Source organism: Ambystoma mexicanum, chromosome 3p, assembly GCF_040938575.1.
Source record: "Ambystoma mexicanum isolate Mex_15411 chromosome 3p, UKY_AmexF1_1, whole genome shotgun sequence".
In the NCBI taxonomy this organism is placed as follows: Eukaryota; Metazoa; Chordata; class Amphibia; order Caudata; family Ambystomatidae; genus Ambystoma; species Ambystoma mexicanum.
Genome location: NC_090925.1, coordinates 244,461,208 through 244,474,463, shown reverse-complemented (window position 1 = coordinate 244,474,463; position 13,256 = coordinate 244,461,208).

Here is a 13,256-nt window from a genome sequence, read left to right as displayed (position 1 = left end):
GGAAATGCTGCACTGAGCAATGTAGCCCAACAGGGAAATAATACAGGAGGCAATGCAGCCCCTTAGGGAAACACGGCACTGTGCAATGCAGCCCTAAATGGAAATGCTGCACCGAGCAATGAGGCCCGCAAAGGGAATAATACTGGAGGCAATGCAGCCCCATCGCAGCCTCGCACAAACCGAAACCCCTGCCATGCGTAACCCCGTCGCCCACCCGGATGTGACTGGGAGGATTGTCGAGTGTCACACTCAGACAGATTTCTGAATGTTAGCATGTTAAACTTCATGTTACCCACTCACAAAAACTCAGCATTTCTGCAGACTTACCACACTCAAAAATCTCACACAACCATCTCTCGCACAACAACCCGCACGCACTTCACAACAACACATAAGCCGCACCAACAGCACACGAGGACTGACATCGATCCGACACTCACACCAAAGCTCAGCACCCGGTGTATACCGAGTTGAAGCTGCCAACAGAGCACCACTCCTCTCGCTATCCTACTCCCGCTTCATCTACTAACCCTCCCCACCTTCTCCTTTGCAGATCCACCAGCGCCTGGGGACCAACTCCGTTGGTGACGGTGCACGGTACAAATACCTTTAACATTTAACATCACTGCTCGAAGCCAGGTTTGCTGCTGTTGAACCACCAAAGACCCGAAACGAGGTACTGTCAACTAATATCTGCCCCCTTGGTCCATATAGGCCCTAGAGACTGGTTAGGACACTAGGGCTAGGCATTTTATTTCACCCAAAGACATATCCATTTTGTTGTTATTTGCCTACCCCCCTCTATTCATACTCGTAGTGCTACATTTTTCTGTTTATTGTATCTTCTCGGTTCTTTCCACAGTGGTGGGTTTTGTACACTGTTTTCTAAATTGTTACATCTCTCCTAAAAGCCCAACATCACTTTGGCAAAGGACACCATCAGAGAAGAACTTAGATTTAACTTGGGTGTCGTCGTGTGCCATAGCACTACCCGCCCAGTTGGTTATTCTTTGTCACCAAGCTTTAGAAACCTCCTGTGTTCCACTCTGATGTCCCCCCTGTAGGACATTTCTGTTTAAAATGCTAATTAAATATCATACATATATGGTGGTTTTTATTAATGGAGTAAATCAATGCAGTCTTATGGAGAAAAAATCCCAGAAGCTAACGCAGCTCCAAGGGAAAATAATAGAACAGGCAAAGCAGCCCTTTGGGCAAATAGACTGCAGCTCCAAAGGGAAATGAAGCAAGAAACAATTCAGCACTATGGGGAACTACTGCATCAGGCAATGCAGCCTGAACTTGAAATAATACAGGAGACAGGAGGCAATGCAGCCCGGCTGGGAAATTACTGCATTGTGTAATAATAAGAGAAACAATACAGGAGGCAATGCAGGCCCATAGGGAAACATTGCACTGAGCAATGCAGCCCTAAATGGAAATAATACAGGAGGCAATGCTGCCCTGAAGGGAAACGATGCACTGGGCAATGCAGCCCTAAACGGAAATAATACAGGAGGCAATGCAGCCCCATAGGGAATTGCTGCACTGGGCAATGCAGCCCTAAATGGAAATAATACAGGAGGCTATGCTGCCCCATAAGGAAACACTGCACTGGGCAATGCAGCCCTAAATGAAAATGATACAGGAGGCAATGCAGGCCCATAGGGAAACGCTGCACTGGGCAATGCAGCCCTAAATGAAAATAATACAGAAGGCAATGCAGCGCTATAAGGAAATGCTGCACTGAGCAATGTAGCCCTACAGGGAAATAATACAGGAAGCAATGCAGCCCGATCGGGAAATGCTCCACTGAGCAATTAAGCCCACAAATGGAAATAATACAGGAGGCAATGCAGCCCCATAGGGAAACGTTGCACTGGGCAATGCAGCCCTAAAGTGAAATAATACAGGAGGCAATGCAGCCCCATAGGGAATTGCTGCACTGGGCAATGCAGCCCTACAGGGAAATAATACAAGAAGAAATGCAGCCCCATGGGGAAATGCTGCACTGGGCAATGCAGCCCTTAATGGAAATCATGCAAGAAGCAGTGCAGTGCCATTGGGAAACGCTGCACTGGGCAATGCAGCCCTAAAGGGAAATAATACAGGATGCGATGCAGCCCCATAGGGAAATGCTACACCAAGCAATGCAGCTCACAAAGGGTAATACTACAGGAGGCGATGCCGCCCAACAGGAAAACGTGGCACTGAGCAATGCAGCCCTAAAGGGAAATAATACAGAAGGCAGTGCTGCCCCATAGGGAAACACTGAACTGAGCAATGCAGCCCTATATGGGTAAATAATGGCGGAGGCAATGCAGTCTCATAGGGAAACACTGCACTGTGCAATGCAGCCCTACAGGGAAATAATACAGGAGGCAATGGAGCCCCATAGGGAAACACTGCACTGTGCAATGCAACCCTACAGGGAAATAATACAGGAGGCAATGGAGCCCCATAGGGAAACACTGCACTGTGCAATGCAACCCTACAGGGAAATAATACAGGAGGCAATGGAGCCCCATAGGGAAACACTGCACTGAGCAATGCAGCCCTACAGGGAAATAATACAGGAGGCAATGGAGCCCCATAGGGAAACACTGCACTGAGCAATGCAGCCCTACAGAGAAATAATACAGATTTTGTTGACCAGAATCTGCTTTTCTGTATGGTTTCTCTGCTCTCTCCTTGATCTTAGCAGGCAGTAGAATTTTAAGAGCTGAGGAGCCCTGGGCGTTTGCTTAGCACACACCATGGGGTATGCTCTTCTCTTAAACGGCAATTCTACCAAACCTATTCTCCCCTGAACAGCAGCGCCGCTCTACTAAACTTCCCGTTACTGGTCCCTGTGTTTGATAAACCTACCTGTGCACCCAAGCCTACATGGTAGGGACATACAATTTCCTAGAGGACAATGTCCGAGTTGGAAATGATTGCCTAATCATGTAAGACCTTCGGCCCCCCACCCCTTCAACTACAACTTGAGAGGATGGGCCCATCGGCTCCCTGGACATGAGTACTTACCCGCAGCTTACCCCTTGAGGTTTGTCTGTTGCCTGTGTCAACTGCTTATGTCGGCCATTTTCTATTCAGCAACTGAGCACTTCCCTGTTTCACTTAACTTTAGTTGTTCTATTTTTGCGTTCCTCTGCAAAGCCGATATCTGTACGGAACTGAATTCTTACTCACAGTACTGCAGTGTTTTCCCTTTAACTTGGCTGTTACCAATGTATAAATCTCAAATCAGTCGCTTTTGGCGGGTGTCACCCCACCTGCAATCAGTTTTCTCACCAGCCTAGCCCTCTACACTCTCATGCACTTCAACAGTACTTCAAATGTACGGGGCTAGGGGGAAAAGCCCAGGGGCAACGTGGCTGTCTTGGGAGAAAGACAAAGCAGAGCTACGCAGGTTTGAATCTCGTCCCTCACTTATAGACTGGTCCCCGGTATTTAGAGTGTTATAAACGATTAATTAATGTACTTAATGGGCTCTCATCCACACACAAAAAAATCATGTGTTTTCACTCGCCCTGGGGCCCAGAATGTTCAGAGCTATGCCAGTCTATTAAGCAGAGGCCTGTTATTCTTTCTCTTTTAGAAGACCGGCAGATATGACTGCTTTGGACTCTTTTTTTTGCAGTGCACATTGAAGAGTCTATTTCTGGGCCTGCACCATCGCACACAGCCTTTTCCCATTGCTTAGGTGTCGCACACCACGCCTCTGCAGTAACTACCTGCCATGATGTATCCAGGATTCCTGTATGTGAATGCACTGCGCTCGGGGGGGTGGACGGGGCAATAGGGAACTCTGGACCTTTCCCGGTAGGCCTCTGCACCCTGGCCAGGGGTGGACTGGCCTATAGGGCAAACTGGAGATTTCCCGGTAGGCCTCTGCGCCCTAGCCAGGGATGGGGGACTGGCCTATTGGAAACTCTGGAGATTTCCTGGTAGGCCTCTGCACCCTGGCCCGGGGTGGGGGACTGGACCATTGGAAACTCTGGAGATTTCCCGGTAGGCCTCTGCACCCTGGCCAGGGGTGGGGACTGGCCTATTGGAAACTCTGGAGATTTCCTGGTAGGCCTCTGCACCCTGGTCCGGGTGGGGGACTGGCCTATTGGAAACTCTGGAGATTTCCCGGTAGGCCTCTGCACCCTGGCCAAGGGTGCGGACGGGCCGATAGGTAGCCCTGGAGATTTCCCTGTAGGCCTCTGAACCCTGGCCAGCGGTGGACTGGCCTATAGGGAACTCTGGAGATCTCCAGGTAGGCCTCTGCACCCTGGCCAGGGGTGGACTGGCATATAGGGAACTCTGGAGATTTCCCGGTAGGCCTCTGCACCCTGGCCAGGGGTGGGGACGGGCCAATAGGTAGCCCTGGAGATTTACCAGCTCTGGAGATTTCCCAGTAGGCCTCTGCACCTTGAGCCTCGTTTGAGTGGTCACCTGTTTTATTTCCAAATGTTCTCATAGGAAAAGGGCTTGGGCTTGCTGAAAATGTGCAATATGGAGCCCTTTGAAAATTATTTCCAGGGACTCTTTTGGTTCCCAGTCCACCCCTGACTGCGCTCACCTATAATATCCACGCGCTACACATGGAGACATGTGCATGATTAAAAGGGACTTTTATCGCCCATGCTCCGCAGCAGTAGCACGTTAAATACACGCCGGGGAGCAGTCTTTTTTGGTTTCTTATAAAGAGGAGAGATTTCTAAAGCAAACCCAGTTGAGCTTCCAGCTGTTCACACTGTCAGGTGCTCCACGGTACACTGCCGCACTACCTGCCCCCACCCCCTCTTCCACTTCAAGTAATTCCAGCTAATTAAACGTCTTTAAGGGAACCAGGGAAGGAGTAAGGGGCACAAGATGCTGAGGCCCCCTAGAGAGTCTGCGCCAAGCACGCGAGTGGTGGGGCATCAGTCTGGTGCCAAGGAAGCATTGGTTCCTTTGCAGCAAGTATTAGCTGCTTCGCTGAAGCCCGCTGCGCGATTAACCTCCGCCGCTCTGCAAATCCTAAGGCATGTGCCAATGGCCGCCCCTTCTGGGCTCTTACAGAAGGAGTCAATGTGCGAGGAGAGTTATGATAGCCTATGGGCAAGAACGGCGTGATTATCACTATTATCACGATTATTATTATTATTATTATTATTACGATTATTAGTATTATTATTATTATTATTATTATTATTATAAAGCCTTATTTCGGATTTGACTCCATAAAGCAAAACATTACATTAAAAAACAGTATACACATAAAAACAAAAAATAAATATTTAGAAACAGCACAGCTAATAATTTGCCCACATATAAAATATTAAACCTTGTGTCAAATCCCATCCCAAATAATCGTACAAATAATTACATACAATTCAATGGGAAAATCAGCATCAAACCACCTGCAATACACAGTATAGTAGCGTCTAAAGATTGTCCAAGATTTTGATATCAAGTGACGGTGCATTATTGAATCTAATATTGAAAATAGCGATTTAAGGCAACAATCTGCTCCTCGCATCATACCAAATGACTAAGGCCCCGATCCATGGAAATTTGCGCAAGTAATCCTGCAAGGGCTGCGCACCGAGAAGGACACTGCGTGAGCTTGCACACAGAATAAAAATGCGCAATCCGCGTATTCATTGAATTTACTGTGCAAAGTAACTGTATGCTCAAGTTGCACCCACAACAACCCCCGACACACCCACACGCAAAGCATAAACAGCCAGAACAGCTACCTTTGCGCATTCCCCTGGCTGCCAATACACACACCCTTCAAACAGTGCTTAGGGTCCCCCATGCAAACTCCCGTAAACCATTTCTGCACCCAGCTACACTGCTTATGCGCACCTCTAAGTCAGATCAGAACCCCGGTTGCGTACATGGACCCCTAAATCTGACATGCAAACCCACCTCTGCGCTGCTAATCCTGTGCTCAATGGTACAATTGTTCTTCAGGTGGCATAATGATAGAGGGATTTTCATGGCCATTCCTATGCCGAGAGCTGTGTGCGTGTTCCCATGAATATGTGTCATTTGGTGCAAATGTGGGTGTGCGAGAGACTGCCTGCGGGCCGTCCCTCATTATGCCCACTTTTTCGCATGTTCTTCCCCATTTTCTGAGTCCCGCCCCCTTCCCAGCCCTCTGCGCAAGCCACGCCCATACTCTGCGCGGTGTCTCACGCAAGGTGATCTGCGGCACGCAAGTCCCAAGAAAGTCCCGCACAGTCGGTTCCATGAATCGATGAACGCGGATTTACATGCAGTTTGGCACGGAAGTCCCCTATTTCCCACGCAAATAATTCCATGATTCGGGCCCCCTAAGACTTATTGATATTCATATCAATTGTTGTTTTTCACTTTTTCTATATGGGATCAGGCTCACCACCGAACCTTTGATACTGCGCAAACACCATCCGTAGGTGAGCTGCCCGTACATCCTGGAGTGGCCTCGAGAAACAGCGCATGCGTCTTTAGACAAGGCTTCATGTTACATTTGTGTTTTTATACAGGGGTCATAGAAATAATAAAAAAAAATGCTCCAGCGTTTCTTTGTGGTTCTTGCAATGAAAGCAATGCAACTTTTGTTCTCCGACCCCCCCTCCCTCTCCTCTAACGGTGGGAGTAGATGTCATGCTCCTCTGCTTATGGTGCCCCAGGCTGTGTAGTGCTGATATTTATGACCAAGCAAAGCACAAAATAAAGAGCATGAACTCCCTTATTAATGAAAAACAGGTGCTGGGAAATGCGTTCGTTTTCTGTACATTGCAAAGTGCTTCCTGTTTGCAAATTGGGGGTGCATTTTGTAATGCACTGAAATGCCCCCTGATGTGCAAAGGGGCATCAGAAAGCACGTCTCAGATCCGCGAACGCTGCACACGATTTCTTGGTGCAAGTGAAGGAGATGCACTAGTTAGTACACCCTAGTGCTAGTTCATCCAGAATGCTTCTGCACGCTTTATTTTTGGCTTACGTACGAAGGAGCATGTTTCTCTTCCCCTCATTTAACTTCATTGGCTGCTCATTAAACAGAGTCCTTTACAGACCTATTTGCGTCACTTGTGCTTTTTTATTCACACAGACCTTTATTTCCAGTGGTGGAAATGGAAAGAATTTAAAGGGGGATCCCACAGGGGCCAGGGTGGGGAATGAGTATGGAGGAGGGGCAGAGTTGAGGGGCGGAGTTGGCATTTGAACTCCACTCGAAGGAAATGTTCAAAATAATAGTTTTTAAATGGTGCAATTTCTTTTATGCTGCTTATTTCCAAGCTCCACACTGTACATCAATTCCACTTTAAATCCCTTCCATGGCAGTGGTGCCCCCGAAATACTGCTGGTAATGCAGTGATTTCTAGTACATTAAGGGATCAATAGACACGCTCTGCAGTAGAAGTGGACCAGGGTAGCTCAGCAGGTTGACAGACCGTTGCTGAGATGTTAAACATTAAAAACGGCTTGTTAATCATATGACTTTTTGCAATTCCTTATAAAAAACACGTGCTATAAAATGTGATTAGCCAGAGCAGGGGTTCGGCTGGTTGCTTGCTTATGTTCAGGGTGGAGATGGGGGCATTTCCCCCCCCCTCTAGTGAAAATCAAACGTTGGCACACATGAACCCACAATTCAATTTCTTAATAACAGCTTCTCAGCACAACAGAAGCATTTATTTGTGAATAATCAGATTGACAAGCATATCTCATCTTTATAAATATAACCTGTGATAAAACACAAAGGAAGGAGCACAACAATTACAGGGTATTTGTGTGGTAGTCCTAGTCCTACAAAAAAGAAACACATTTCAAAGAAAACTAGTGAACGCAAGTTTAAGCAGCATTTTTGATTATGGAAAGGACTTTTCTTTCCTATGAAAGCGTAAGATGCACATTTGGAAAACAATAGTGTGCCCAGCATGAAGAATGCCTGCTTTTAACAGTGATGGCCCCGACCCCAGTGGTAGTCATGGCCCATTGATTTGCGTGGTGTCCCTATCAGGCCAGAAGAAAGAACACAGTTTGGGCAAATATTACTGTAAAGGAGGACGGAGCGGATTAAATCACCGCGCCCCCAGCTTCCCTTGGCAAAGCTGGGGCCTCGGTAAAGCCTGGTCAAGGCTGGGGCAGGCCGGCTACGAGATCCCGCCAGACATCTGATGCCGGATCTCGGACCAGGCGGAAGCCATCCCCCATTGGCCAGCGCTGTTTATTTCTCAGAACACGGGCTTCTCACTGCACCACTGTGCACAATCTTCGCTCGTCTAATCGCCTTCTTCTCACTATCCCCTGCTTCCGTCTTTGCCATCTTTTCTTGCCGCATCAGTGTGGAACGCGCTCCCACTCTTTCTCTGCTCTATCACTCGTCGCCTCTCTTTCCACTCTTATCTTAAAACCTGCCTTTTTGCCCAGCTCACATAACCCTCCTCTCCTCATACTTTTTGCTGTCAGTGCCAAGAAACCACCTCGTTTGTGTACAAGCACTCTTCAAGTAACCATGACATAACATTCCAACACTTGCACCAAAAAAGGTTTTGAGTGTGAGCCGCATCGTGTCACCTGGCTCAGGGTTTCAGATGGATGCTCTGAATAGAGCAATCTGGGCTACATTCCCATGGTAATGACCTCTGGATTGACATTTCATCTAAAGGAACAAAAAGCCTCAAGTAAAATATAGCTGAAACCAGCAATAAACGGAGGTGAAGGGTAAACGGAGGATAGCACAGGTGCAACAGGAGCAACAGGGACAACGCGCTGGTCTTGGGAGCAAGACCACACTGGGCAACAGGGTCTCGCGCTTAGAAACCCAACTCGGTACGGTATTAAGCGCGTTATAAAAAAAAGATTAAATAAATTAAAAAAAATAACTAAAATGTAAAATCAAAATACAAAAGAGCAGGGACATAGAAAAAAAACAGGGTACACGAATAAGAGGACAGAAAAAAAAAATACAAGAATCAAAGAAGCGGTGCGAATGAGATGTAAAAGGCATTGCAGGATCCGCAAAAGATGGGGAAAGCGCGCGACCCGCCACCCCCTATGAAAAAAGGGATCTATGTGATTACTGCTCAAAAAACACTGCACATCCCAAAAATGTCACACAAATAAATAGACCACCTGCAGACTCTCCCACATCCCCCATTGCTAATTAGTACCCGGCGAGAGTCAAGCAGAATGCAACACGCATTCTGATTGGCTCTCGCCGAGGCCTTACCCGGCCGAGAATCCTTCGATTCTCGACCGTGATTCCAGCCGCCTTGTCCTCGGAGGGGGGGGGTGCGTGGCAGCCCCTCAGCCAATGAGGAGGCTGGAAGCGTGGCCATCCCCGCTCCGAGCCTCCCCGTGGCTGAGAGGCTGCCTTCGCCCCCCGCCGGGGACTCGGGAAGGCTTTTTTTTTTAAACTCCCTTTCCTCCCTCCTCCCCCCTACTCCCACTTACCTGCTTGTTCCTGCTTCCCCGGCGAGGGACGAGGGAAGCCTCCAGCCGTGTGGAGACTCGGAGCGGGGCCATACCCGCTCCGCGCCTCCACACGGGTGGAGGCTTCCTTCCCTCGTCCCTCGCCGGGGATGCAGGTATGTTTTTTTTTTTTTTCCTTCCCTCCCAACCCCACTTACCTTCTGCTTCTTTTTTTTCTCTCGGGAGCGGACACGCTGGGAACACTTGTGTTCCCAGCGTGTCCGCTCCCGATGGCCGCCATGGAAAGGGAAGACGGACTCCGTTTTCCCTTTCCATGGCGGCGGCTATTTTCTTGGTCGTTTTTTTTTTCTGTCCCGAAACGTCGCAGCGTTTCGGGACAGAAAAAAATGTTTTTAGTGCCCCGGTCACGCACGTAATGCGGGCCGGGGTACTAGTAGCAATATAACCCGAGCGGCGGGGGCATTACCGACTCAGGTAATGCCCCGGGGCCTTCATTAAGGCCGTCGCTTTGCTCGGGCCTATAACTATGAGCCCCGGGGCATTACCTGAGTCGGTAATGCCCCCGCCGCTCGGGTTATATTGCTTAATTAATACTCCCACCCCACTTACCCTCTATATTTGTGCGAAAAAGTGCACACATTTGATGACCCCTCTCATTTTCGGGTCCTCAGTAGAGGGGTTCGACATGTTCATCCGATCCCAAAAAAAGCAAGGGAAAATAATACCGGGCAAGTAAGGTTCAAATCGAGAGGGAAAGAAAAGTCGGGGATAAAAGGCTACTATCATGGTAATTATTAATAGGGTATTTAATGAGCGCGGGCCTAGCTTTAAGAAGTAACAGAGCACTTTACAATCATAGGGGGGAGAAGAAGGTGAGGGGAGCAGAGGAACGAGGAGTGGGGGGGGCAGCAGTACAGAACTAGCCTGAAGAAATACCATCCTAGCTGATAACCGGAGCCCCCCCCTCCTCCCCCCCATCTTGCACAATAGACACGGGTGCACCTGGTGTCACGATGCTGCTGCTGCTGGGGAGTGGGAACTCATCTTCACACCAGGAAAACACGTGGACCCACACTCAGACTTTCACAGCCAGCACAGGGGCCCTAAAAAGGCAAGGATACACTTCTAAAGCAGGCCAGTGCCCACCCCGCCTTGGATGCCACATCGAGGCGCTGCCCAGAGAACGCGTGGTCGTGTGAACTGCCTAACAAGTCCCACAGGGGAGGCCGTCACATCCCTGACTTAGACAGCAATGTTCAGGGTAATGATGCGTTAGTGGGTCTGTAACTGTAACCCGCATATTATTCCCCTGGACTGAGATAAGGCTTTAAGCACAAACATGAATGTATAGATTACTATTCAATAATGACCTGGATAGACTTCCAGGGAGCAGTGAACCTGTTTATTTGTATGCTATTTATAGCGCGTACATCCAGCCTCTAAGCGCTTTGAGTCACGTCAGCATGCTACAATGCTAGAAAAAGCCAAGATTCAGCCAGCTAGAGTAAACAGACGGTGCAGCAGTGCAACAGAGGGTCTGCGCTTGGGCGTCAGAAGACCCATAAACCATTAAACGTGTTGACTTATACACAGAATATATGGGATGCCTTTAGGGCAGGTGGGTGGGCTTCAGTTAGTAAGTTCCCACATAGGTGCAATGGCCAGTTCCCAGCAGGCCTCCAAAGCGGGGTGGTGCGGTTCACCTGGTGTTGAGAAGGCAGCCCTCCCCAGCCCTCCTCCCCCAAACCCCTTGACCCAGTGTTAGGACATTCTAGGAATTTTCTGGATGTACCAGCCCCTTCACAAACCCAGATACTAAAGGTTGGTAGCAGATTGTACGCCAAGAGTGTTAAGGACTCTGTCCGAGTTGTTGGAAGACCTGCTCTTTGCATGCAAAGGGTTAAAGAGGACAGGATTCTGCGGAGGGACAACTCAAGCAGAACTGGTGACAATGCCTCCAGTCTGAAAGGGACTCAAGAGTTCATGAGTGGGAAATGTGCATTTAACTGCTGTGCCTTGCACTAAACGGCTTGGTAGTAGGATGCCCCGTTGGAATCATGCAGGGCAGCTTTTAGTTATTAAAGCCCTTTTCATGGACAGAGTGCTATTTAAATGTAGAATATTGATTATTTACTTGCGTGTTTTGCCGAATGAGACATGTCACCTGGCCGCCCTACTGAAAATGCTTGTCTTCCATGTTGATTGGGTCAAGGTTGATTAGTCGCCCTGAGTGTCTAATCGGTTTCGCATGGGGTAGAGAGAGAGTTAACAGCATGGTTTTCTCTGACTAGTGTGCTCCAATTACTCCATTGAGTGGAGCTGATGGTCCTGGTGAAGACTTGTGTGTGGCGAAACATGTGCATTGAGTCTCCTGCCTGCAGAGAATAGGAGCGTTTACACATAGCAGCATACAGCCTTGAGCTAGGTTATGTTTGTACAAGCAATGTCAAAAGAAGCCTGAACCCTGAAGTGTTCCCTATGAAAAGGCCTAGAGCACCCTATGAAGATGGAAGGTTAAGCCAGCACTTTAAGTGTTTCTTGGTAAAGGAAGCTGAGCGTGATGTCCTTAATGCATCGTCTCATTATATGAGCGAACATTGCTATTATGAACAGCCTTTACAATGGGTCGGACCATGAGTCATGCTGCACTAAGTCATCTGTCCTCCTTTGCCGGTGGGCACCAGTACATGGGATTAATGTCATCAAAGAGGATGGAGCCATTGGCTCCCACACTGATTAATGAATGTGTTGTATTGTTTAGGAGCAAAGTTTTAGGCCCAGGCCCTCCTTCCAGGCACAGATCCTTTCTTGCTCGTGCTGCGGAGAAGCCCTCCACCGGTGCAGCGTGCGCCATTGTTCCAAAGAACAAGGCTCTCCCCTGCAGCAGGAATGCCTTGGCACATCTACAAAATCATTGGAAGTGTAGTGCCTATCAAAAGGGCAATCCAAGGTACCGTCAGAAGGACGCGACGCTGATGAATGGGGGTAGGTGGAACGAGGCAGGTGTGAGGAACCAGGAATGAGAGACGGACACAGAGGATTCATGGTAATTGGCATACACTTTTACTTAAAGAATTAAAGGAGTTGGAAACATGCCTCCGTATCCCTAATGCCTCAACCAAAAGTAAGGGTCTGTCCTGTGTCAAGATGTCTAAAGTAAAACTGTCATGTGTCGGAAATCCTATCCTAGCCGTCTCATTCTAAAAAGTAACAATAAGCCGCTAAGGATATTGTCTTTGGCTCTGAATGTGCACAAATGTTCAATTTCAACAGAAAAGTATAATCTAACAAAATGCTCGCACAGGATTGTGTTCACAGTTCTAGGGAATGACTCCCTTCCCCAGATTCTACTTCACAAAAACAAAAGTTCAAAATGGTGACCAAGTTCTTTATCCATTCCTGGGGAAACCACTCCCTTCACCCAGGTCCTAGCCACACTTTATGCAACTTACAATCCTAAGGGTATGAATCTTCCTCCTGCTTCTCCTTTCAAGGCACCATATTGTGATTACGGGTTTCAGACTCGCAGAATACCTGGTATTCTCTCCTAGCAGGTTCTCTTTCACCTTTAATGTAACTCACAATCCTAAGGGCATGATTCTTCCTTGGGATTCTCTTTTTTTGCATACTTGATTTCACTTTGTTTTGCCTGATATACTCTCCTGCCAGGACTTGGTTACAATTTCAAAATGCACACCCCTCTTTGGGTTCACCTTAGGAGGAATGATTCTCTTCTGTTGGTTCACTTCCAATTTTATACAGCCTGGTTGACTAGCCTGCCAGGCTCTCTCTCTATCCCCAGAGGGGGTCTATGTTATGTTATGAGGCAATATATTTGGCCACAGGGTTGAAAG